The sequence below is a fragment of the Schistocerca nitens genome, chromosome 2 (genome assembly GCF_023898315.1).
Source record: "Schistocerca nitens isolate TAMUIC-IGC-003100 chromosome 2, iqSchNite1.1, whole genome shotgun sequence".
In the NCBI taxonomy this organism is placed as follows: Eukaryota; Metazoa; Arthropoda; class Insecta; order Orthoptera; family Acrididae; genus Schistocerca; species Schistocerca nitens.
In genome coordinates, this window is record NC_064615.1 from 1,084,661,379 (window position 1) to 1,084,685,589 (window position 24,211).

A 24,211-nucleotide genomic window follows, 5' to 3' on the forward strand; every position below is an offset into this window, starting at 1 on the left:
AATTATTGGCTTTTTCTTTCACGGCGTCACATACTTGCGTCATCGCACCCAGATTCTTCTCCCCCTCATCTAACCGATTATTAACTGCGGCAGACGCTCATCGATAACTGAGTGTAGCTTCCTCATTGCCTCTTTTTACTTCCCTTATCCAATGCCTCCATACTTTCCTTACTATCTTTATCCATCGCTTCCAATCTTTCCTTATTATCTTTATCCATCACTTCCAATATTTCCTTAATCTCCCTATCTCTCTCCTTATTACCTCTATTCATCGCTTCCAATCTTTCCTTATTATCTCTATCCATCGCTTCCAATCTTTCCTTATTATCTCTATCCATCCTCTGTAAAAACTGCAGTAGCACATCGTCATTTGCTACTTTCGGTGCGCTCACCTCGTTGGCGTGAGAAACTGTATCTTCGCTAAGGGTAGCTACACTTTCACTGCCGGCCACAGTGGTCTAGCGGTTCTAGGCGCTCAGTCCGGAACCGCGCGACCGCTACGGTCGCAGGTTCGACTCCTGCCTCGGGCATGGATGTGTGTGATGTCCTTAGGTTAGTTAGGTTTAAGTAGTTCTAAGTTCTAGGGGACTGATGACCACAGATGTTAAGTCCCATAGTGCTCAGAGCCATTTGAACCATTTTTTGAACACTTTGACTGCATACCTGTCCTAGTCCCGGCTCGCCCGCGTCGTCGGGAAAAGCCCCCGGTTGCGGACAAAGCCCGCCGCTCAAAGGATCACCTAGCCGCGGTCCACTGAACAATTCAGCCCCTTCCGAGTGTTTGCCGTTCCCGCTCATTAGCCCATGGTCGACACCTACTTCCTGCTGCACTGCTACGTTCACCCCAGAATCACTATTCTCCATGGTGACTACACTTTTCGACTGCGACCTAGTTACTACGGACATTACGCAAAAAAAATTATGCAACGATCTTCCAGCCTTGGACGATATAGCAATTAATTACATAAAAAAATAAAAGATCCTCACCAATCCAGAAAGAAATTGCAAACAAAAAAAATTTTACTTCTTAGCGCTATCACAATATATTCCATCAAAAAAAAAAATTTAACAGTAATAATCCTGGCAGGGTCGAAATTATGAGAGGCACCCACATGCCTTGCTCATACTGTGGCATCAAGCAGTCAGGCCTGCAAGATGAGTGGTCTGCCAAGCGAGTGGATCATTCTTATTTATCGAGTAATATGAACTCTTGTACTCACAATTAAGTTACAATTTACCCTCCTGTATGAATAATACGCAACGGAAACGCACATCTGACTATCAGTAATTTACAGAACTGTGACTGTTCACTACACACTGGCAATACCACATTTTCTTTTTTTTTATTTAACGGCTTTTATCAACACGTGGCCATCGTACTGAATATGAGCGGCGCACACATTATAAATTCTGGATATCATGACAACATACAATTCGAAGGAAAAGGCCACCAATCTTTTTCTTTTCATATCTTATTTATTCCGATAAATTCTATAACCTAAACACACAAATTCCATAACCTACAACAATAATACATGAGAAATTCCGCCCAGTGGGCATGGCTTTACATTGGTGAATCTCTATCTTATGGTCTCGTAAATATTTAACGCTACAGTGCACTTTCTGGATAGGATGGTGGATCTTTTATTATATCTCACACTTCGACCCTCACAATCATCATCACGAAACTTTCCTCCAGACCGAGCGGTACAGAAGGAACAAGCATAACCCACTACCTCTGAAACTACCTTGCTACTCTCCCATGCAAACCACACATACCCAAAATTACATGACATACAACACACTACTACATGGAATACAACACAATAAATAGTCACAACACTATCACTTTCAGCTTTCCCACTTCAATTAGTACTTATCCCAGTTTCACACGTCACTGCCCCACTTCGTAATTCTTCTTTCCTACTATGAACTCTGGAGATATATGCACGTCTTCCTGTGCAATGCAAGCCAAGTGGCGTTGCTGGATAGACAGCTGACTCACCTTGCTTCTCTCTCAGAGTATTATAGTTTGAATCAAGTGTCACAAGGAAACATAACATGCAAAGTAATATTAAGAGCATATTCATCACACACGCGAGTCCTCAACTGATACCATGGACGAGTACTTCTCTTTATCCTTTGTCTCATACACAGATTGAGACTCACACAGTACTCACCACGTGGAAGTACTCATCTCTAATTTCAGGTCCTGCACACGCCATTCCTTAAATATTTCAACTTATTGTACACACGCTAGTAATACAGCTTAACTTAAGCACACGGAAGTATTTCAACTTATTGCTACACGTGGTCTCATTGTGACCGTTGGTCACTTCCGAAGATTACTACGATCCCATTAATATTACCTGCCTGACATTTAATTCTCCCCACAAAAGTTCCTGAAATAGAGAAATTATTATTTCAAACTACTCTTAAATATTCCACATGCATACCATGTCTCCACTCTTTTGTCTTTACGGAGCACAACTAAAACAGGTCTTAACAGCACAAGATCCAGCGGCAGAGTGCTGAAACATGGCCATTCTTCAGGTTCTCTCGCACCTCTGTCGAAGTGGGGGAGCACCTTGCTACCGTATTGCTCAGCCACATTTCAGGCGCTCAAAGCTCAGGTAAATTTCATCTCTTTGGTCCCACCAAAGGTGGCCAAAGGATCGTCTCAAAGATGATCATATATTCACATTCACTATCTGCGGTTAGCAGACGACCATACATTCATTCATTTCACAGATCTCACCAAAATGGACGTAGGGATTTATTTTGTGGGAGTGTACATGTGATCAATTAAATAAATAAATTGTTATTCTTTCCCACACTGGTATCCAGCTTCGCTGTATTAATTGAAATTGAGTTATTATTAGAAAAAAATGTGTTGTTCTGACAAAAATAATGAAGTATGTTGTACCTATTTTCAATGTCGGGTGGTACTGTACCCTTTCACTGCATTACCCCTATTTGATTTTGTATTTATAACCCTGTATTCACCTGACCAGAAGTCTTGTTCCTCCTGCCACCGAACGTCACTAGTTCCCGCTATATCTAACTTTAACCTATCCATTTCCCTTTTTAAGTTTCGTAACTTACCTGTCCGATTAAGGGACCTTACATTCCACGCTCCGATCCGCAGAACGCCAGTTTTCTTTCTCCTGATAACGACGTCCTTCTGAGTAGTCCCCGCCCGGAGATCCGAATGGGGGACTATGTTACCTCCAGAATATTTTACCCAAGAGGACGCCATCATCATTTAATCATACAGTAAAGCTGCATGCCCTCGGGAAAAATTACGGCCGTAGTTTCCCCTTGCTCTCAGCCGTTCGCAGTACCAGCACAGCAAGGCCGTTTTGGTTAGCGTTTCAGGGCCAGATGAGTCAATCATCCAGACTGTTGCCCCTGCAACTACTGAAAAGGCTGCTGCCCCTCTTCAGGAACCACACGTTTGTCTGGCCTCTCAACAGATACCCCTCCGTTGTGGTTGCAGCTACGGTACGGCCATCTGTATCGCTGAGGCACGCAAGCCTCCCCACCAACGGCAAGGTCCATGGTTCATGGGGGGCCGTGAGCTAATCATCACGAAACATGACCCCGCGGTGCCAACCCCTTTGCCCAACAGGGCTGATGATAAAAATGCCAGCGGCGTTTTCTCAGCATCTACCTGTTTACCGAACAAAAATTTGAACAAGATATCGGCAGAAAATTCCACACTTTCGTCATTGGTCTAAATAACAAATTGGATGGGTGGGACAGACTGTTGTCTCCCGTCCGCTAATGTTACGAGTCATCTTTGAAAGCTAAAAATTCAACGGACGTCCCACGCTTCTACTACGAGAACCAAGAAAGCTACAGTGATTCTACGATCGCACATGTACTCCAAATTAACCACACAGTCGTGCATTCTATCGCTTGCGCCTTTGTCCCGCATTTTGCGCGGGGTTGTCGTGGTTAAATAATCGGAATTGGTATGTTAATTTGAAGGGGTGGCCAGATGCCCTTCCTGCCGCCACCCCGTACCCCCGTACGGAATCAGAGTACCCCATCTGTCAGCGTCTAGTGTAAATCATGGAAAAGTGCGGATGTGTGTCAAATGTCTGTGAGTCGTGTAACTGAGGAGGGACGTGGGGACCAGCCCGGCATTCACCACGAAGGATGTAGAAAACCACCTAAAAACCGCATCCAGGCTGGCCGGCAAACCGCCCCTCGTCGTTAATCCGGCGGGTGGATTCGATCCGGAGCTGGCGCACCTTCCCGAGTCCAGGAAGCAGCACACTAGCGCTCTCGGCTAACCTTGCCGGCCATGCATCTGAGAACTAAATATGACTACGTTCTGAGCTAGGGCAACAAAGATATTGATACGAGATAAAAGGAAATAAAATCACACATTCCTGCCCAAGTTTTGATTATACACGGTCCATTAAAATGACCACCGACGTATGTTCGACTTCAACGTGCAATAACCATTCATAGATGACAGGTGGCAGCACTAGCAGTGGAGGATATACAAGGCGTGTTGACGGGACGCGGAAAACTGTGCAGTCGTTGTCGTAATACGGAAACAGAGCTATTTGTCTGACGTCCAAAAGGCGATAATTGGCTTTCGGGCCAAGGGTGGAAACATTTCCAATGCTAAGTCTGTAAACCGTTCGATTGCTGCGTGGTTAAGATATACCGTGCGTGACAAAATAGCGCTATCCGAAACCAAGGCCGAGGCAACTATGGTGCACAATAGGCCATGGGTGACAGGGGTGAACGACAGTTGTGGAGCTGCGTACGGGCAAACAGACGTGCAACTGTTGAGCTACTGACCACCCTGATGATGCAGTGGTGCTACCAACAACGGCTCCTCAACAACTGTTCAGCGAACGTTGCTGTGCATAGGCGGCAGGCGCCTGATTCTCTGACTGCGGTTCATCGGCGACGAAGGCTCTAATTTGCACGCCAAAAAATGGCTCTAAGCACTGTGGGACTTAACATCTGAGGTCATCAGTCCCCTAGACTGAGAACTACTTCAACCTAACTAACCTAAGGACATTACACACATCCATGCCCGAGGCAGGATTCGAACCTGCGACCGTAGCAGCCGCGTGGTTCCGGACTGAAGCGCCTAGAACCCGGTCGGCCACAACGTCTGGCTGCAAGCCAGTACCGCGCTGGAAGTCCAGTAAGTGGCTACAGGTGGCCTTTTCAGATGAATCACGTTTTATGTTCCATCGGACAGATGGTCGTTCTCGTGCACTGCGTGAAACGTGTGAAAGCAAACACTTTACATCCTCGGTAGTATAGAGGCTGGAGGAAGAAGAGTTATGGCCTGCAGAATACTTTCATGGCATTCCCTGGACGATCTGGTCATTCTGGACACAGTGGATCAACGCAAGCATGCATCCATCCTTAGGGACCACGTTCGCCACTACATGCAATTTGTTTTTGTCATCGGCCCTGTGGCATCTACCAGCAGGACAATGCAACGTGTCACACAGCTCGCAGTGTACGTGCGCGGTTCGAAGAGCACCAGGATGACTTTTACCGTACTATTCTGTCCACCAGCCTCCTCGAATTAAAACCGAACCGTGGATCTGTGGGACCACCTGGATCAGGGGGTTTGCGCCACGGTTCAACAACCGAGAAATCTAGCGCAACTGGCTACAGCAATGGAGTCGGCGTGGCTCCATATCTCCGTCGGTACGTCCCAGAACCTCACTGGCCTTCTTCCTGCAGGTCTTGCAGCGGTCCGTGATGCGAAATGTGGTTCTTCAGGATTTTGACAGGTGGTCACATTAATTTTCCTGGACAGTGTACGAAAAGCAAATAGCAGAAAATGAGTCTGCTGGAGTAGGTGAAACCAAGTTAATCATTACAAGTAACGCTTTCATGAAAAGTGGCTGAGACCCACGCCTTTCAACGTTCCTTTCATCCGTTTCTTGGAGCTTTCGCAGCGTCCCTTGAAATCACACTCTCGCCCATGGCCAGAATCGACATACTCTTGCCAGCCGGAGTGGCCGAGCGGTTCTAGGCGCTTCAGTCTGGAACCGCCCGACCGCTACGGTCGCAGGTTTGAATCCTGCCTCGTGTATGGACGTGTGTGATGTCCTTAGGTTAGTTAGGTTTAAGTAGTTATAGGGGACTGACGACCTCAGAAGTTAAGTCCGATAGTGCTTAGAGACATTTGAACCATTTTTTGACATACTCTTGGCAAGACGCGACGCAGCAGGCAAATCATTCGATGGGACAAACATTTATTGGTGGATCCACATTAATTTCCTATTACGCTATACTACTGTGGTGTCCAAAATTAAAACAACAAGAGGAAATTTTGCAGAGTTGCGTGTATTTTGCCGCAACAGTACAAAGAGGTGATAGTAAAGTTGAAACAATCTAAAGGATGCAGAATATAAAGTGCAACATGCATAATGGTAGACAATAAAGGTTCTTCATTTTTTCCAACTTAAAGGATTTGCACACACATTCCGACGATTGGTTGATGTACTCTGTATGGGGTGTGTGACCACCTCTGGCAGCAGTACAGGCCAGACAACAACGGGTCATGCTGTGAATGATGTCATCAGTCTCATGTTGAGGCAATAACGCCCACTCTTCCTGCAGAGCTGCGCACTACTCTTCGAGGGGTTGGTGGATGTTGACGTGACGTAAGCAGTCTCTCTAGTGCATCCCAGACATGCTCTATGGGATTCAAATCGGGAGACCAAGCAGGCCACCCAATGTGCGGAATATCTTCCGTTTCCTAGCAAACGTCAACCACCCATGCTCTACGAGGTCGAGCATTATCGTCTATCATTGCGAAGTCTGGTTCAACAGCACCTGACAATAACCGCTCGTGAGGTCTAAAGACCTCGTCACAATACCTGACAGCAATTAAGCCTTGCCGATTCACCTGTAAAGTTTCCCGAAGAGGTGCTAGAGTGGTCAACATAGTCCCTGCCCATACCATTAGGGATCCTCCTCCATATCGGTCTCTTTCTACAACGTCTGGCTTCCGAAATTGTGTTACACGTTCCCTCCAGATGCGAATCCGTCGAGTATCACTCTCCAGACCAAATTGGACTCATCTGTGAAAAGCACATTGGCCTAGTATTCGACCGTCTGTGTCGCATTTTGGCGCCTCCACTCTAGACGTTCCCTTGTGTGAAGACGTATAATCAGAGGTACACATACAGCAGGTCTGCAACACTAAAGGGCACTCTGCTGAAGCCTTCTCTACAGAGTTTGCCTCGATGTAGCACGTCCAATGGATGCTGTGAGATCAGACGCCAGTCGCCGTGCAATACTAAGGCGGTACCGTCATGCTCTTACAGCCAAATAACGTTTCTCTCTTATGATGTCAGACGTGGTCGGTCGTATCCTGGTCTTCAGGATACAGTTTCGGTCTCTATAAACTGTGGCCACATTTGAGAAACAACAGAACGATTCACATTAAGCCATCAGGCCACATCATTTTGCGACTGTTCTGCTTCCAATCTTCCTAAGGCCCTTCACCGTAGAGTGTCTGGTAGGTGTCTTCTCTGTGCCATACTGCTCCGTCTGTGACTGTGTACACAGCGATTGTGGATGTGGGACTACCCGGCAGACACTATCCCATTATATAGGTGACCTGACGTCATCGTAGGGATGGATTTCCCTTGAAGGGAGTGCGATCTGCCGTGCAGAACACGATCGTACGGACATTTGTTGACTGTTTCTATGATTAAATCGTGAATGAGACACAGAAGAGCGAAATAGCGGTTTGTTGCTTTACTTTTGAACACAAGTGTATGAAATCAATCTAAAAGAGGGCCGCCAGACCAGCTTTGACCCACGAGACACGATTAAGCTTTTCACGACTTCAAAATCATTAATTGACAGCCCTGTTGCAAGTCAACTATTTTCAGAAAGACTCAGAGATCCGATCGCTGGACTGGAATATATTCACCACTAACCGTTCAGTACACCGCCTCCAACTGTCCACTATCTACCCTCAGCATTATTCACCAAAACAACAAAACAGCAAAATAGTTCAAATTCTATAGCGAAAGAGTGAAGCAAAAACAGAAAGGAGAAACGGTCCATCGTAAGATTACATACTGTCAGAGGTACGAGATGGGAGAAATTATTTCATGGAAACACATGAAATTTTTTGTAATACCTAGCCAAGTCCGTCACTTTTACACAACACCACCTCCAGCTTGCTAATGGCTTCAACACTTCGTTCTGAGGTATTGTTCCCTACCAAACAAGTCCGCACTCACTAATCCGCAATATTCGTCGAGAAAAATAGGGAAGCGCCTAAACAGAATATCAAGCTCGCACTCGGTAATGCATTTCGGATACTCTCACTAAGTAATTTGGCTGTTCAGGAAGGATTACATATTTCCCACTTCAGAAATACGCAGACTGAAACACCACCTCCGTCCCAGAGAGCACAACGATTATAAAGGCGTTTCCGTAAGTGCGTTCAAAAATGTAATAAGACATAGAGGATGCTCCACTGAACAATTTGAGATAGGAACGTCGGGTCGGAGAAGCCAGCTTACGGAGATATGCAAGTAAACTTGTCCACCGCTTTGTCTAGCGTTACTGTTTTCCAACTTATTTACAAGTAACATGCGTCCGAGTTTAGACGTATTGCGCTATTTTTGTACATGTACATTCGTTATTTCCTGCAAGCGAACAAGGAGGACGAGCCTGATTGCTAGGAAGTCATGATGCGAGCACTCCACGAACAACGATTACACCAATATCACCCACAACGAGTCCATGCAATATATGTGACTGACTGCGTCAAGGGTCGCATCGTGTTAGTGGTTGTTCCAATAATGGATTGACTGATCAAATTTCCGCCAAATCGTGCTATTTAGTGACGAGGCCTCATTTGATCATGACGGTATTTCTAACAGCAAGAATAGCCATGCGTGGGATGAGGAAAACCCTCACGCTCTAGTAGACGCACACCATCAACTACGTTTTGTTGTAAATGCCTGGACCGGCATTGTAGTGATAATCTCATTAGGCCGTATCTTCTACCTGGCCGTCTGAATGGTCACCTGTACTTGAGATTCGTGCAAAGAGTTCTACGTGAGTTGTTGGAGAGCCTACCCTTGACTGTTCATGAAAGGACGTGCATACATGACGGTGGACCCTCTCACTTCATTGTGGATGCCCGCAACCATCTCAGTGATGTGCTCCCTGGTCGCTGGATTGGAAGGGGAAGTTCTATTCCATAGGCTGCAAGATCACCTGATCTAAACCTCTTGATTACTTCCTGTGGCGGTGTCTAAAGGCACTTGTGTATGAGATATAAGTGGAGATCGAATTAGTTGCCAGAATTGTGGCTGTCTGTGATGTGATTCGAAACACATCAGGGATATTTGTCACGGTACGTTAGAAACTAGTTCGCCTATGTCGTGCTTGCATTGAGGCTGATAGCCTTCAGTTTCAGCATATTTTGTAAGAAACAGTACGAATGGTACTTTCATTGTGTCAGTGATGGTATTTGCGGTTACCTGTAACCAATGTAAATAAAAATGTGATTTTATTCCTATTATCTCCTTAAGCTGGCTTCTCCGAACCCAGGTTCCCTACCTCAAATTTTTCAGTGGAGCACCCTCTGTATCCTGTTAAATTTTTTCACGCTCTTACAAAAACACCTTGTATACATCACGATGGCTACTGAGATTCTGACCGCTGCAAGAAATTGTTTTACATGCAGGGGTTCCAGCCAGTCCGAATCAGGAGCGGAAGTTTGGCATTTTGGCTGCCCATTTCCTGCTCCCGCTAATAGATTTTCTGTATGTGTTGCTTCCTGCCACGACTCTTAGAGTATTTTCTGCAACGAGTGCTGGAAAACATCTGGCGGCGCGGGGAATTTACTCACTCTTAAGGTCAATTTAACCAGTTCCGACTGCCACTCTTTTAGCAGCATTAGAGAAAGACTGACCATCATCTTCAGACCAAACATAAAACTCCTTCCTCCTGTGTCGGAAAACTAGCTGAGGTGATTACAATAGCGAACAGGGCAGCGAGAGAGTACGGTACAAGGCTGCAGTTTTTAGTCCCACCGGCGTAAAGTTTTAATCTGTCATAAACATTCAAAGCAGCGGACACGGCGTTGCAGAATGAAATATTTATTCAAATTCCACATCTACACATGTACTCTCCAAGTGACTGTGGTGTGCATGGCGAATGACTATTGTTGATTTCCTTTCCTACTCATTTGTAACATTTGTTAATTCCTCTTGGTTTTAAGTTGATTGGTCGTAGTCTTTCGGGTGGTAAGCGTAACAAAACACATAGGCTTACATCAGGAGAAAATAACTGCCCTGACTCTAACCAAGAGCATACCATGAGCAAACTGCCTGTACCAAGGAGCGGAAGCCTAGTAGGGGTGCATGACTTCATTACAGTGCAGACATACCTATTGGAAATGAATCTTCAAAGTCCATCCTCGTCCTATTAAACTCACCTGTCCTTACGTGTAGTACCGCTGCTAGTATAACGCTTTGCCCCACCATACGAATTCTGATGACGAATTACTCTAACACAAAAACACTTTGGGAGAGGTAGGTACGCCTGTAAATGAGTAGCAAAGAAATCTAACAAAATCTTAATCTGTTCTTTAGCCCTAGTGTCTTCCAGTTTGGTAGATGTACGTTTGTTACATTAATTACCCTAATCAAAATTCACAGACCTCATGCGACTGTAATTATTTCCTATCAATGCGGCACTATCGACCCAAACGAAACAGTTACACATGTACGAATTTACAATACTAAAGTGCTACAACGCACTTACTCCGTGCAGCATATGATTTACGTTCGCTGCCCGTGGGGCTTAAAACCACAGTGCCAGGAGAGTGCAGGACATGCTGGCAATTAATCACCAAGAGGTCGCCGGGGACAGTATAAACACTGGTGCAGTAGATAACTAGATAGGCCTCACTGTCTCACTTGCCGACATGAGCTGGGGTCCCATCACATGGCATAAGCTCTGCTCATTATATATAATCGTTTAAGTCTCTATAGATTGCCGCAAATCAAAATACACTTTATTAGCACCAATCGAAATCACTGCCTACCCTACAGTACTTATTAGACGTTGCTAATTCGACATGAGCCGGAAACAAAGCTTATTATGCCATAGAGGTGGCTCTGCCGTGCGTCGCATTTCTGACGTCTTCTGACACTCGGTATGTTCCCCCCGAGCAATGGCGCATCGCCACCACTGCAAAACTTTATGGGCTGCAGTGATATCAGATGATCCACTTTAAAAATCTTAGTCCTTTTCATAAGATAATGGTTGAAGTTGAGTGCTCCTATAGAGACAATCGCAGAATGGTGGATGAAATAATTTCTGCTACCACTTAACTCTGACAATACGCAAATTTATGATGGATTGGTTTACGTTTCCATTGTGCACTGCCTCTGCCTGTTCCACCAGATCGGAGCTGAGGGGATGTGCATCTCTGCTCATTGTGCTTAAGAGGGGGTACCCAAAAGAGACTGGAATTATTTTTTAAGAACTACACATTCTCAAACTGTTTACAAAACAACCCTATAACCTTCAAAATACTCCATATTACAATTAATACATTTATCCCATAGGTGCTTCCATTTTTTTGTAGTCACCTTTAGAAACGGCTGACAGCTCCTCCCTAGTTTTCATCTTGACTTCTTCAATGTTGTCAGATCGGTGGCCTTTCATGCCCCTTTTCATGCGTGGAAATAAGAAAAAGTCTCACCAAGCCAGATCAAACGAGTCAAGTGCGTGGAGCAGCGGAACCGTGCCATTTTTGGTCAAAAACTATTTAACAGAGATGGAAGTGTTGCACGTACGTTGTAATGGTGGAAGAACCAGAACCATTATCACAAAGTGCAAAGAATATACATCGTAACAACATTATTACAGAATATATGCAGATGGATGTACAAATTGTTCCAGTAGTTGATGTACATACAGTTTCAAGCTGACAAGGGGTACAAGCTACAGGTGTGGTGATATATCTGTAAATGAGGTCAATCTCTTGTACACTTGGCAGCTCTCATGGTAACATAACTAAATATTTCTGGTAAATATTAAGGCGTGTGTGTGTGTGTGTGTGTGTATTGCAATTTTAAAGATGTAGGCAGCTGCTGAAAACAGAGAGGATAATATTGTAAATATTGTCATTTTTGTCATTTAAGATGGATTCGGGTTGTTTTGTTTGGTGTTTGTATATCTGGAGTATTTCAAGTATGTCTAGTTTTCAGCCTTTTGGTCAGATGTGTAGGATGCTGATACTTGTGTTGTTAACATGGTGTTTTGCCTCATGCGGGTGGGTGGCTATTGCTGATGTGTGGTATTTTTTGTTTTTTAGTGCTGCCATGTGTTCTTTGAATCTAAACTCAAATAATCTGCCTGTCTGGCGTATGTAGAAACTGTCACAGTCCAAACATTCAATTTTTTACACACGTATGTGATGAAGTGGGTTTCGTGTGCTGATGTTATGGTGTAACTTCTGTTCACTCTTGTTATCTGTGGTAAAGGACATGCCTGTGCCTTTCGTTTGAAGACATTGGCAATCTGATATGAAATGTTACCTACGATGGGGATTGTATGGAAGATGTTATTTTCTTTTTGTTTTTTTTGTGTTGTGATTGCTTTTCCATTATTGAGTGTTTTAGGGTGTTTACTATGGAGCTGTTATAACCATTTGGAATAGCTGTTTGTTTTATTATTTCAATTTCTTGCTCACATTTGTCTTCAGAGAGTGGTAGCTGGATAGCTCTATTGATCTTGTACTGGAATGGTGCCATTTTCTGGGTTGTGGGGTGACAAAGGGAGTTGTGGATTGTAGCATGTGTTTTGGTAAGCTTCCAATAAATTTCGTGTAAGAGATTTATACTATCGTCTGCTTGGTGTCCAACTGTGAATTTCGTGTAAGTTGTTGAATAACTGGTTCAACTCACTGATGTTATCCTTAGTGCCTTTGATTAAAATGATGGTATCATCTACATATCTGTAGTAGTAGATGATACGTTTGAGGAGGTGGTGATTGGACTTCAGGGAGAGAATTTTTGAAGAGAATTTTGTTGAGTTTGGATGTTGGGCTGTTGGGCTGTTCCTACAGTTCACTAGAGGCCTGATGGGGATCCCATTTCTGTGTATCTTTGGTTGTGATCTAAGGACAATGTGCTTGTGGTCTCATTGTTACAATGTTTCTTGCTTCTTTGATGGTGAGTAGAAAGTTGATGCTGTTTGAAATGTGTTTGATCTTTATGTATTTCTGTTATGTTGCTGGTCTGGAAGAAGTCTCAAGTTTTTTCTACGTATGTTGCTCTGTTCATTACAACAGTTGTGTTACCCTTGTCAGCTTTTACAATTATTGCATTATTCATGTTTACTTTAGTCTCAATGGTACGTGTAAGGGCTGCTTCTCTTTCCTGGTATGCTGAAAATGGTTTTGCGATTTTCTTCTCGATAATTTCGTTAACTGTGTGGCAGGTTGCTATTCTATCGTTTTGCTTCTTAAAGGCGATGGTTGAGATCTGTATGGCACTAGTGCTGAGATTTTCTTGGTTCTTTTGGTACAGTGGAGCTTGAACGTTGTGTTTTAAACCTTTGTAGAGTAGTGCCTCTTCTTCTGCAGTGAATATTATGTTCGTGTTGTTGAGGAAAGGTGTGCAGAATGTATGTTTCCTTCGGCTATTTTGATTCAGTTTGGGAGGTAACTGTTGCTTTATAAGATTGGCTAGTTTTTTCTTCTGTGTAGCTTTTGTTTTCTCTACGATGAACTCTGTGTACTTTCTGACTTTTTCGGTTATGGAATCATATTCTAGTATATGAAGCAGCTTTCCCAGCTGTAATTCTGAATCATAAAGCTGTGTGTTGAACATTTGTTTTTTTTAATATAAAGTTCTTTCGGTTCGTTTTTCATCCAGAATTTTCATGCGTTTTCCAAAGCTTTCTTTGCAGTTGTCGTGTTTGTTTTGACTTCATTCTCAAATACAGTTCCGTAAATTTACCCAACATGGTGTCACAAGCAAAATATCGCCTTTCTTCTGATGAATGTGTCATACAATTTCGTATGTATCATACCACCCTGTCATTATTGTAGCAGAATGTCCCTGAAATACGTGTCTGCTGTCATTGCTGCTTGATGTGGACTCCAAACACTGGAGCAATACCCTAGAATTTGTCACGCTAGCACCTTGTATGCAATCTCCTGCACAGATTCGCTGGACTTTCTCAGAACCCTTCCATCAACACTGTTCGCCTTCGCCAGTACTGACTTCACGTGTTTGTGCATCTAATCTTGCCTCTTAGTATTACGTGTAGATATTCAGTCAATGGGAAAGGTCCTAAATGTTTGCCACCAATCTTGTAATCAGGTTCAAATGGCTCTGAGCACTATGGGACTCAACATCTTAGGTCATAAGTCCCCTAGAACTTAGAACTACTTAAACCTAACTAACCTAAGGACATCACACACACCCATGCCTGAGGCAGGATTCGAACCTGCGACCTTAGCAGTCCCGCGGTTCCGGACTGCAGCGCCAGAACCGCACGGCCACCGCGGCCGGCTTGTAATCAGGAACTATCATGTTGTCTCCTCGTTACTGCTATTATCTTACTTTGATTCACAAGGAAATTGCCATTTATTCCCTCAAGTAATCAGGAATTATCAGGTTGTCTCCTTGCTACTGCTATTATCTTACTTTTATTCACAAGGAAATTGCCATTTATTCCATCAAGTAATACACGCGCCAGTGACATTAACGCGACCACCCATCAAAATCCTGAAAAATCACCTTTTGCAACTCGGACGTGCAGGAATAGAGTCAAAGAGGTTCTGGAACGTACCAAGAGTGATGAGCTGTGGCGTGCCGTGGGCAGCTGCTATAGGTTCCTTGGTTGTGGCGCAAACAGCCCGATCGAGTTGATTCTACCGAGTCTCGATTGGGATTATGTCCGGGGTGTTTGGTACGGTTGACTCATCGTGGTGCTCTTCAAACCTCGCACGTACATTGTGACCTGCATGGCACGTTGCATTAGTCTTGCTGGTAGAAGCCATAGTGCCGAGGAAAAACAAACGGCATGCAGGGGTGGACATAGCCCCTAAGGACATTTGCATACTTGTGTTGATTCATTGCATCTTCCAGAATATCGATATCACCCAGGGAATGCAATGGAAACGTTGCCTAGACCATAAGGCTCCTACCGCCGGCCTGACTCTTACGACGATATGTTATAACAATCAACACTACCGTCAGCTGCAATGTCATTATCAATTTATTGGCAACCAGTTTCGCCGATACACGTCCTCATCAGACCCTCTAAATATGAACTGGCTGAATTTTCCCGAAAATTTCGGGAAATTGCGGCCACTATATATTTATTGCGCCTGATGATAACGCAGTGTTTCATCGAAACCGGTTACTGATAAACTGACAATGAAATTCAGCTAACGGTAGTGTTGAAATTGGTAATATTCTTATCGGCTGTGGTCCTGTCCTACTTAACAAGTATGGATACGCCGAAACCTTATGAAGATTGTGGCTGAGGGATACACGCCAACGGCCATCTGTCTGATGGAGCACAAAACTTGATTCATCTAAAGAGGCGATCTGTCACCACTCAGTGCACGTCCAATTGCGGTATTGGCGTGGAAATTCCGGACTTGATCGCCGATGAACAGCATTCATCATGGTTGCACGAACCAGTCGCCTGCTACGGAGGCCCGTATGCTCATATGCAGAAACGTTCGCCGAACGGTCGTTGAGAAATCACTGTTGGTAGCCCATCGGTTCGTCTGGGTAGTCAGTTGGTCAACAGTTGCAGGTGATGCATCACGGGGCAAAGGCGGCAGGGGTGAAGACGGCTGCAGAGATGTGTACGGGCGAACAGACGTGCAGCCGTTGAGCACCTGACCGTCCCGATGAACGAAGGGGCTATCGACAGTGTCTCTTCAACGACTGTCCAGAGAACGTTGCTACGTATGGGCTTCCGCAGCAGGCGCCTGTTACATGCACTCAAGCTGACTGCTGCTCATGGGCGAAGACTGGAGTTTGCTTGGCAATAATCCAACTGGACGTCCACTCAGTGGCGACAAGTGGTCTTTTCAGGTTGGAATCACGGTTTATGCTCCATCGGACAGATGGCCGTTGGAGTGTCCGGCGTGAAGCGTCTGAAGGCAAACATCCTGCAACGAGGAGGGAGCGTTATAGTCTGGGAACGTTTTCGTGACAGTCCCTGGGTGATGTCGTAACTTTGGAATCCACAGTGGGTGAACACATAATATGTAGCCGTCCTTGGGGACTATCTGCACCCCTACTTGCAGTTTGTTTTTCTCCTCGGCACAATGGCACCTATCGACAGTAGAATGCAACGTATCACACAGCTCGTAGTATACGTGTGCGGTTAGAAAAGAATCAGGATGGGTATACCGTATTCCCTTGGCCACCAAACGAATTTAAACCCAATCGAGAATCTGTGGGACCACCTCTATGTCAACATCTATGATTGTTAAGTATGGAGCTAATGCATCAGCATACTCCGAAAGGAACCTAACTGGTATACAGTCTGGACCAGAAGACTTGCTTTTATTAGTGATTTGAGTTCCTTCACTACTCCAAGGATATTTACTTCTACATTACTCATGTTTGCAGCCGTTCTCGATTCGAATTCTGGAATATTTACTTCGTCTTTTGTGAACGCATTTCGGAAGACTGTTTAGTAACTCTGCTTTGGCAGCACTGTCTTCGATAGTATCTCCAATGCTATCGCGCAGAGATTGATTGTTTCTTGCCGCTAACAGACTTCACATACAACCAGAATCTCTTTGTATTTTCTGCCAGGTTTCGAGACAAAGTTTTGTTGTGGAAACTGCTATAAGCATATCGCATTGAACTCCGCGCTAAGTTTCGAGCTTCTGTAAAAGATCGCCAATCTTGGGGATTTTGCGTCTGTTTAAATTTGGCACGTTTATTTCGTTGTTTCTCCAACAGTGTTCTAACCCGTTTTGTGTATCAAGGAGGATCAGCTCCGTCGCTTGTTAATTTATTTGGTACAAATCTCTCAATTGCTGCCGATACTATTTCTTTGAATTTAAGCCACATCTGGTGTACACTTACATTATTAATTTGGAACGAGTGGAGATTGTCTCTCAGGAAGCTGTCAAGTGAATTTTTAATGTGCTTTTTTGAGTAGGTATATTTTTCGCTTATTTTTCGCTTATTTTTCGAGGATTTGGGAATTACAATATTCAATCTCGCTACAACATCCCTGTGTTCACTAATCCCTGAATCGGTTTTGATGCTCGTTCTTAACTCAGGATTATTTGTTGCTAAGAGGTCAACTGTGTTTTCGCTACCGTTTACTATTCGCGTGGGCTCATGAACTAACTACGAGTAATAATTTTCAGAGAATGCCTTTAGCACAATTTCGGATGATATTTTATGCGTACCTCCGGAATTAAACATCTATTTTCGCCAACATATTGAGGGTAAATTAAAGTCACCACCAACTATTATCGCATGAGCTGGGTACGTGTTTGAAATCAAACTCAAGTTTTCTTTGAACCTTTCAACAACTGTATCGTCTGAATTTGGTGGTCGGTAAAAGGATCCAATTATTATTTTATTCTGGTTGCCAACAATGACCTCTGTGCATACTAACTCACAGGAAGTATCCACTTCAGTTTCGCGACAAGTTAAACTACTTCTGACAGGAACAAACACGCTACCGCCAACCATGTTTAGCTTATCCTTTCGAACACCGTTAGGTTCTTCGCAAAAATTTCTGCTGAGCTTACATCTGGCTTTAGCTCGGGCTGTTCGCGCCTTGGGCTCTCAGCCGAGAAACCCAGAGCAGCTGGCTGCGACACTGGGATCAGCGTGGCTTCACATCCCTGTCGGTATCTTCCAAAATATCACTGACTCACCTCTTGCACGTCTCTCACTGCAAGGATGGTTATTTAGGCTTTTGACAGGTGGTCACATTAACGAGACTGGGCAGTGTATAAAACTTAGGAAATAACACAATACAGAATCAAACCTCCCAAAGACTGATGATTTAAATTAAAAATGTGTGTTCTTGAAACCTGATGCTTCTGAATGACGACTATTATAGTGTCGTGTGAACAAATCCAGAGAGAAACCTCGTCAGTGATCTCAGAAATACTAACTCTAAATAAATGGTGACTCGCGCCGCTGTCTTTCATGCAGTATTAGTTCCCGGTGAAATACGATGTTTCTTTAGAGTTCACATTTGGTTTACCACTAGTGTGTTTCTTGTAACTCCTCCTTCTGTAATAAAACTAGCTTAGCCGTAGCACAAATATGACTTAAAAAAACTGGTCCAGTGTACCTTTAATTTACGTTAAGCGTACATTTTATTGTGTTTCAGGCTCTCTCGTTAATGATAAGCTAAAGTAACTGGAGTGAATTAAATAATGCAGTTCCACGGCAAGTATGATTACAGTTCAAATGTCGGCTGATGTCTCTGATGCAAGCTGCCTCACTGAACTGGTTCCAGCGACAAAAAACGTTACGGTCTCCACCGAGAGTTATCTGTGCTGTAAGCACTTCGTGTGGATTAACTCCGTTCCGTGTAGCGAGGTGGAATGTACGTATACCGAGAAAGACTATTGAGAACTAGTACAGCAATCCAAAACAAAAGATTCATGTAAAACTTCGTGGAAAATTCACTAGCATACTGTAGGGTTACGTTTACGTTCATAACCTACAGTTTTGTAGATAATTCTTGTGTTGGCTTTATTTTCCTTCGAAAAGAAATGACATTTTGAAATGCACAGAGTAAGAGTTCTAGGTATCAACTGTTTTGTCGAGTGTGTGGTACTTGATCGATGAGATTTCGGGATTGCAGCCGGATCATGTAGACTTCTTGCCACGATATTTCGGCTGGCAATCGTCCAGCCATCTTCAGGTGAGTGTCCGTCACTGTGGTACTTGTCTCGTAAAAAATGGAAGTTATCAAATAATATTTTCGAATCTAAAATGCAGCGTTTTGTGATTTATTTTACAAGAAGAGCAACAGCACGATCTAAATTACTAACAAATACGAGGGTCACTCCAAAATAAATGCACACAATTTTTGTAAAAATACAGTTTTCATTCTGCATGTGTGAAAGTTTTACAGTGTGTAGATACATCCTTCCCGCTTGTTTTCAAACTTAGTTCAACCTGTTCCCGTGAGTGGCGCCGTCACAGCATGTCTTCAAGATGGCTGCTACACTTGACGTTCGTCAGAAGCAACGCGCTGTCATAGAATTCCTGTGCTGTGAAAACGAGACAACGGGAAACATCCACAAGATGTTGAAAAAGGTGTATGGAGATGCTGCTGTCGATCGCAGTACAGTTAGTCGGTGGGCAAGCAGGTTACATGATGAAAGCGGGCACGGCAATATTTAGGATTGTCCTCGCAGCGGCAGGCCTTGTACTGCACACACTCCAGATAATTTGCCGAGAGTTAACGAACTGGTGACTGCTGACAGACGCATCACAGTGAACGAATTGTCACGCTATGTTGGGATAGGGGAAGGAAGTGTTTGCAGAATACTGGAAGTGTTAGCGTTAAAAAAGGTTTGTGCCAGGTGGTTTCTCAGGATGTTGACAGTGGCTCACAAAACTCGGATGGACAACACCGAAACACCCACCTTACAGTCCTGACCTGGCTCCATGTGATTCTCAGCTCTTTGGGAAACTGAAAGACTCTCTTCGTGGAACAAGGTTTGAAGATGATGACTCCCTTGTGCACGCTGCCAAACAGTGGCTCCAACAGGTTGGTCCAGAATTTTACCATGCAGGTATACAGACGCTGGTTCGAAGATGGCGTAAGGCAGTTGAGAGGGATGGAAATTATGTGGAGAAATGAAAATTTTGTTCCTAAAGCATGTAACTACACACTGTAAAACTTTCAAACAAGTAGAATAAAAGATGGATTAAAAAAAAATAGTGTGCATTTCTTTTGGAGTGACCCTCGTATGACAGAGGGAACAGAATTGGTTCAAATGGCTCTGAGCACTATGGGACTGAACATCGGAGGTCAGCAGACCCCTACAACTTAGAACTACATAAACCTAACTAACCTAACGGCATCACACACATCCATCCCCGAGGCAGGATTCGAACCTGCGACCGTAGCGGTCGCCCGATTCCAGACTGAAGAGCCTAGAACCGCTCGGGGAGCAGAAATATCCCATACAGTAATAAGAAAATAGAAGCGGACCAAGTTAGTGTGAAAATCCCTCCATTCTGGACTGAAAAGCATCATATATGGTTTTGTCAGGCTGAAATACGATTGCGGAAATACGGAATGAAGCAAACAAATTCAGTCAATTTTTAGCACAATTAGAGACCCAATTTGACGAGAGCAACAAATACTCGTCAGATAAAGAAAGACTGTTAACTACTTTTAAGGAAAGTCAAGAACGTCAAATTAAGAAACATGTTTGCGAATCTGAAATTGGTGGTATGAAACCCAGTCAATTACTTCTGAAAATGTAAGGATATGGAGGAACGAACGTTTCAGATAAAATTTCAAAGACTCGCAGGCTAGGCAGATTTCCTCGTAGCCTCCGAAATATTTTAATAATTTCCGAATAAAATTTGAGCAATAAGTGCAAATGGTTGACCCGATGATGGAAATGCGAAGCGCTCAAGAACTTCAATGACATTCAACTGAAGTGTCTCCTACGGAGTGTGATTCTCCTTTATTACTGAGATTTTCTAGTATGGATCGAAGAGCTGGGAACTGAAGTCCGAAAATCCAGTTCTAGTGAGCGACAGTATGAATCGCGACGACGCTCTCGTACCAGAGGCCGCAGAAAGTAGAGATACATCAGTTCAGGAGAGTACTACTGTTTTCATTTTCGTTACGGCTCACAACGTGAGGTCCCCAACTTTTGAAACTATCTACACGGTGATCTAGGTTAAGATCCTAGGTATCACACATTGCAGCCATTCACCCTGATGGGCTCTACTTTGCCAGTAATTGACGAAAAATAAATTCGGAATTTTGTGTGACACGCAGTACTGTTAAGAGCATTTTATAGTTTGGTTGCATGGTGTGATGGATAGGAAAACCGTGTCACATGCGTAAGGTAATGGGTTAGAATCCCTTCAGGTGCAGCACATGGTTTTTCTTTATCGAAATGACGATCATTTTTATTCAATTAATTGATTTAAATGTAATTTTTTAGTTCCGTTCCTTTGTCACATTATTTTGATCATCATATGAACTTTTTCATTTGCTTTCATTTATTTTTCATATCATTCTTTCTGCACTTTAAATCTTTGTTCATGTGGTTTTAATTAATTTTATGTGTTAATTTTGATTTAAATGCCTGTATTTCATCACCCTTTTTTTTCGTCCACATTATTGCGTTCATTATACCTATTTCTCATTTTGATGGAATTTTGTTTTACTTATAAAGCCGTCTTCCATTTAAATTTTTAATAGCGTTATTTTGTCCTTAGTTTAACAGGTATTTAGGTTAAGTTTTAAATGTTTGTATGACAACTTCTGTCCAAAAACTTGCGCCTTTGGCAACAAACATTTTTTCACGATATTGCACGAATATAAATAGATTATTTCGTTTTCATTTTTTAACTGATGTATAGGAATTTTCAAACAACTGTTTATTATAACAGATAAATATAATTAAATTCATATTCACAAAAATTTCGACTGGAAAGAGAATGATATAAACAAAAAATGGTGCAAATGAAAAAGTTCATACAGTAATTTAAAAAAAATGCATTTAAATCAAGTAACTGAATAAAAGTTATGATCAAAGTCATTTCGATAGAGATTCAAAAATAACAAAAAATTACTGTACCTGACGAGTGTCGAAACCACGCGCACCTGTATATAACGCCGGTAGTCAATCCATTTTGCCACACAACCAGACTGTGGAACAGAGCTTTCTTAAAGTCTTTGTGATACACAAAATTTTGAATTTTTTCAATTATCCGCAAACGGGGGCCCAACTGGGTGAATGGCTCAGTGTGGTGTATCTGGGATCTTACCCCACATCACCATACAGGAAAAATCTTGAAAAAGCGGAACATCGTGGCAGTACGCAAACCCACCCGGAAGATACACGATCGCCTAAAATTGGCCAAGGATGCTCGCCAAATCAAAGACCCACCACAAGAGCACAAGGGCAGTTGGAGAAGAGCGGACTGAGAAATCAGGTGTCGCAGAAGGTGCTTTGAAGTGAGATGGACCACCACATTCATTTTGATACGTCTCAACTACTGGCAGCCACAAGCGGATACCATGAAAGGTTATACAGAGACGCTGTAGAGATTGTAAAACACCCCAGGAAAGTCATCAGGAACGAGACGGGCGTGAAACTGAATGAAATTTGAATTCCGGTGCTGAAGAAGATGTGTACCAGTCCTCAGCCATTGGGTGGTAGCAACAGTGCACGACGGCTGTCGACAACGGCCAATTGCGCTCGTGGATTCAAAACATGTGACCTCCCGCGGAAGCGGAATTTTGCTGTAGTCAGTAAGGTGCGAGGAAATGAATGGGACATTCAAAGTAGCTACGATACCCCTTCAAAACGTCCTCCGCAGATAAGGACGAAACACTGCGTTTTAAGGTGAAATCCGTTCGACTATGGCATAACAGCCTCGCAAATTTTATTAGTTGCGACCCTGTATACAACAGTACTGAAATATGAGTCACCCTTATTGGTCATAAAGGGTGTTTCAAAAATGACCGGTATATTTGAAACGGCAATAAAAACTAAACGAGCAGCGATAGAAATACACCGTTTGTTGCAATATGCTTAGGACAACAGTACATTTTCAGGCAGACAAACTTTCGAAATTACAGTAGTTACAATTTTCAACAACAGATGGCGCTGCGGTCTGGGAAACACTATAGTACGATATTTTCCACATATCCACCATGCATAGCAATAATATGGCGTAGTCTCTGAATGAAATTACCCGAAACTTCTGACAACGTGTCTGGCGGAATGGCTTCACATGCAGATGAGATGTACTGCTTCAGCTGTTCAATTGTTTCTGGATTCTGGCGGTACACCTGGTCTTTCAAGTGTCCCCACAGAAAGAAGTCACAGGGGTTCATGTCTGGCGAATAGAGAGGCCAATCCACGCCGCCTCCTGTATGTTTCGGATAGCCCAAAGCAATCACACGATCATCGAAATATTCATTCAGGAAATTAAAGACGTCGGCCGTGCGATGTGGCCGGGCACCATCTTGCATAAACCACGAGGTGTTCGCAGTGTCGTCTAAGGCAGTTTGTACCGCCAAAAATTCACGAAGAATGTCCAGATAGCGTGATGCAGTAATCGTTTCGGATCTGAAAAATGGGCCAATGATTCCTTTGGAAGAAATGGCGGCCCAGACCAGTACTTTTTGAGGATGCAGGGACGATGGGACTGCAACGTGGGGCTTTTCGGTTCCCTATATGCGCCAGTTCTGTTTATTGACGAAGCCGTCCAGGTAAAAATAAGCTTCGTCAGTAAACCAAATGCTGCCCACATGCATATCGCCGTCATCAATCCTGTGCACTATATCGTTAGCGAATGTCTCTCGTGCAGCAATGGTAGCGGCGCTGAGGGGTTGCCGCGTTTGAATTTTGTATGGATAGAGGTGTAAACTCTGGCGCATGAGACGATACGTGGACGTTGGCGTCATTTGGACCGCAGCTGCAACACGGCGAACGGAAACCCGAGGCCGCTGTTGGATCACCTGCTGCACTAGCTGCGCGTTGCCCTCTGTGGTTGCTGTACGCGGTCGCCCTACCTTTCCAGCACGTTCATCCGTCACGTTCCCAGTCCGTTGAAATTTTTCAAACAGATCCTTTATTGTATCGCTTTTCGGTCCTTTGGTTACATTAAACCTCCGTTGAAAACTTCGTCTTGTTGCAACAACACTGTGTTCTAGGCGGTGGAATTCCAACACCAGAAAAATCCTCTGTTCTAAGGAATAAACCATGTTGTCTACAGCACACTTGCACGTTGTGAACAGCACACGCTTACAGCAGAAAGACGACGTACAGAATGGCGCACCCACAGACTGCGTTGTCTTCTATATCTTTCACATCACTTGCAGCGCCATCTGTTGTTGAAAATTGTAACTACTGTAATTTCGACAGTTTGTCCGCCTGAAAATGTACTGTTGTCCCACGCATATTGCAACAAACGGTGTATTTCTATCGCTGCTCGTT